Genomic DNA, 4687 nt, shown 5'->3' with positions numbered 1-4687 from the left:
ACCCATCACGCACCCTAAGGTCACAAATCAATGGACTTTTGGTAGTTCCTAGGATAGCAAAGTCCACTAAAGGAGGTAGAGCTTTCTCACATTTGGCTCCCAAACTCTGGAATAGCCTTCCTGATAATGTTCGGGGTTCAGACATACTCTCTCTGTTTAAATCTAGATTAAAAACGCATCTCTTTCGCCAAGCATACGAATAATGTATCTTTTAAATTGTGAGTGTAGTTGCATCTGATCAAATGTGCATTTTTATTAATTAGCTTGGGTTAAACTAATCTTACTTTGTTGGATCAGCAGCTATGCTAATGATTTCTCTATTTTGTTTATATGTTTTGCCAAGGGATGTAACTGGGATTTACACAAGCTCCAGTCTGGATCCAGAACACCTGAGAAGAGATGATGCTGACCCTCAAAGGACCTCAGATAATGCTAACCCTTAATCAACAAACAATTATTGCTACATGTGTGACTGCATCATATAATAATTTTTACATTTACATTTATTCATTTAGCTGACACTTTTATCCAAAGCGACTTACAATTGCTATATATGGCAGAGGTCACACGCCTCTGGAGCAACTAGGGGTTAAGTGTCTTGCTCAGGGACACATTGGTGTCTCACAGTGGATTCGAACCCGGGTCTCTCACACCAAAGGCATGCATCTTATCCACTGCGCTAACACCACCACCCATTAATAATATTAATAATGTTCATCGTCTAGCTGACTACGTCTTGTATTAATTATTTCTAAAAATCCTGTCAAACGTGCACAAACTGACAGTCACCACCATAAGTTACTACTAAATATTGTAGAAACATAATTTTCTGTAAAGTTGCTTTGTAACGATTTGTATTGTAAAAAGCGCTATACAAATAAACTTTAAATGAATTGAATAGTCAAATGTGTGGATAACATATAAATGAATATTTTTATGAGATTCATCAATCAACTTTGTTTGGTTCTTCTAGTTTGTCCTACATTAGACGTTTAACGTTAGTTTTCTAGTAACCTCATTTTCAATGAAATGAATTGACCTATCATGCATGGAGCTCTCTGGCTTCCATTCAGTTTAAAGGGGGGGTGAAATGCTATGTTTCTACAATATTTAGTAGTAGCTAGTAGTTTGTGCACGTTTGACAGGATTTTATAAAAACAAAAAAACAAAAATAATAATAATAATACAAGACGTAATCAGCTAGATGATGAATTATCAATATTAGTAATTAATAGTTATTATATGATGCAGTCACACATTTAGCAATAATTGTTAGTTCTGTTTGTTGATTCAGGGTTAGCATCATCTGGGGTCCTCTGAGGGTCAGCATCATCTCTTCTCAGGTGTTCTGGATCCAGACTTGAGCTTGTGTATTGACGAAGCAGGACAACCACCTAGAAGTGCATTACAATAGTCCAGTCTAGAGGTCATAAATGCATGAACTAGCTTTTCTGCATCAGAAACAGATAACATGTTTCGTAGCTTGGCAATGTTTCTAAGATGGAAGAATGCAGTTTTTGTAACATTGCAAGTATGATTTTCAAAAGACAAATTGCTGTCTAATATAACACCCAGATTTCTGACTGTAGAGGAAGTAACAGTACATCCGTCTAGTTGCAGATTGTAATCTACAAGATTCTATGTACTGTTTTTTTGGTCCAATAATTAATATCTCTGTCTTATCCGAATTTAATTGGAGAAAATTATTTGTCATCCAATCTTTTACATTTTTAACACACTCTGTTAGCTTAGACAATTGAGAAGTTTCATCTGGTCTCTTTGAGATATATAGCTGAGTATCATCAGCATAACAGTGGAAGCTAATTCTGTATTTTCTAATAATATTACCAAGGGGCAACATGTGTATTGAAAATAGAAGGTGACCTAGGACGGATCCTTGTGGCACTCCATATTTTACTGATGATAAATGAGATGACACCCCATTTAAGTAAACAAAATGGTAGCGATCGGACAGGTAGGATCTAAACCATCTTAGAGCCTGCCCTTGAATACCTGTACAGTTTTGTAATCGATCTATGAGTATGTCATGATCTATGGTGCCGAACGCAGCACTAAGATGAAGTAAGACTAGAAATGAGATTCAGCCTTGATCTGACGCAAGGAGCAGGTCATTTGTAATTTTAACAAGTGCAGTTTCTGTGCTATGGTGGGGCCTGAAACCTGACTGAAATTCTTCATACAGATCATTTTTATACAGGAAGGTGCTCAATTGAGCAGACACAACTTTTTCAAAAAATTTAGACATAAATGGAAGATTTGAAATAGGCCTATAATTTGCCAGTATACTAAGATCTAGTTTTGGTTTCTTAATAAGAGGCTTGATAACCGCCAGCTTGAATGGTTTTGGGACGTGACCTAAAGATAACGATGAGTTAATGATATTGAAAAGCGGTTCCTCGGCTAAAGGTAACAGCTCTTTCAATAATTTAGTGGGTACAGGATCTAATAAACATGTTGTTGGTTTAGATACAGTGATAAGTTTATTTAGCTCTTCCTGTCCTATATTTGTAAAGCACTGCAGTTTATCTTTGGGTGCGATGGATGAAACTGAAGTGATAGACACTGTAGAATCTACATTCGCTATTGTATTTCTAATGTTATCTATTTTATCAGTGAAGAAATTCATGAAGTCATTACTGTTTAACGTTGGTGGAATATTTGAATCAGATGGCATCTCGTAATTTGTTAACTTAGCCACTGTGCTAAATAAAAACCTTGGATTGTTTTGGTTATTTTCAATGAGTTTTTGTATATGCTCTGCCCTAGCAGTTTTTAGAGCCTGTCTATAGCTGGACATACTGTTTTTCCATGCAATTCTAAAAAGTTCTAAGTTAGTTTTTCTCCATTTGCGTTCAAGACTACGAGTTACTTTCTTGAGAGAGTGAGTGTTACTGTTATACCATGGTACAGTACGTTTTTCTCTAACCTTTTTCAATTTGATGGGGGCAACAGCTTCTAATGTATTAGAGAAAATAGTGCCCATGTTGTCAGTAATTTCGTCTAATTCACGTGTCTTTTTGGGTACAAATAGCAGTTGAGATAGATCAGGCAGGTTATTTGCGAATCTTTCTTTGGTGGCTGGAACAATAGTTCTGCCCAGACGGTATCGCTGAGACATATAGTTAATATCAGTTATACGCAGCATGCACGATACAAGGAAATGGTCTGTAATATCATCACTTTGAGGTACAATATCTATAGCAATAAGATCGATTCCATGCGATAAAATTAAATCTAGTGTATGATTAAAACGATGAGTGGGCCCGGTGACATTTTGCTTGACTCCAAAAGAGTTTATTAGGTCAGTAAACACAAGTCCTAATGCATCATTTGCATTATCAACGTGAATATTAAAATCTCCCATGATTATCGCCTTATCAACTGTAACTAGAAGGTCTGAGAGGAAAGCTGCAAATTCTTTTAGGAATTCTGTATACGGCCCTGGTGGTCTGTACACAGTAGCCAGAGCAAGAGATACATTAGATTTCTTTTGCATGTCTGACAGAGTAACATTTAGCAGAAGTATTTCAAAAGAGTTAAACCTGTATCCTGTTTTCTGGGTAACATTGAGAATATCACTATATATTGTTGCAACACCCCCGCCACGACCAGTCTGACGGGGCTCATGCTTATAGCAGTAGTTTGGTGGAGTAGACTCATTTAGACCAAAATAATCATTGGGTTTTAGGCAGGTTTCAGTCAAGCAGAGTACATCAAAAATATTATCTGTGATCATTTCATTTACAATAACTGCTTTTGGTGTGAGTGATCTAATATTTATGAGCCCAAACTTTAAAAATTGTTTTTGTTTATTTACTTTACATTTTTCTGGTTTAATTACGATAAGATTTTTTCTAGATCCTACATTATATTTATATTTATATTTTGACCTCACTATTCAGGGAACAGACACGGTCTTAATAGATTTTACAGCGCAAGTACTTTTAGCATTTAAGCTAAAACCTCCCCTTTCTCTGCTTTGCCCACCAAAATATTTACATATAATTCTGTCGCAATGTCAGCACAGGCGTTACAAACAGACTTTAATGTTATGGATTCGACAGCACTGCCACAAACATTGAGTAAGAGTGTTCATTAATGCCTGATCTGTTATCACTGATTTTTGATGTGTAGCTAATTATTCAAGTTCACACAGGCTTTCTTTCTAAATCGTTTAATACAATTTATGCATCAGTGAATCAAGCCAGTGACTAAACTATCAACTTCACATTGTTTCTCTTAGTAGCATGAAACAAATCTGTTATTTAAATTGTGATTTAACTACAGGAAGCTATTAAAAAAACGTTCCCTTTATTTTTTCGGAGCTGTCACACATCGCGTGTATATCTGAACACTTGCGTAAACTGCCGTTACAGTAAATGATGCTGTTATGCTGCACAACAAAGCTCTTACTGTATTCATGTGGTCTATTCATGTTTTTGCTGTTAGTTGTGGTGAAAGCATTTTGTGAGAGAAAAAGTGTTGCAATAATGACGAGCATTATATCACTGCATGCACACGATAAACAGACTCTGTTTACTCAATGCTCATCACTGTAGCCTTTCATATGATGTGAAAAGATTAAAAAAATTATTATATAATCAACACTTCCACAATTTGTTAATCTCGACAGCTGTAATAGTATATATATATATATATATATATA

The sequence above is a fragment of the Carassius gibelio genome, chromosome A4 (assembly GCF_023724105.1).
Source record: "Carassius gibelio isolate Cgi1373 ecotype wild population from Czech Republic chromosome A4, carGib1.2-hapl.c, whole genome shotgun sequence".
NCBI classification, from domain to species: domain Eukaryota; kingdom Metazoa; phylum Chordata; class Actinopteri; order Cypriniformes; family Cyprinidae; genus Carassius; species Carassius gibelio.
The sequence above is the reverse complement of the archived record's forward strand: the minus strand, read 5'-3'. Positions refer to the sequence as shown.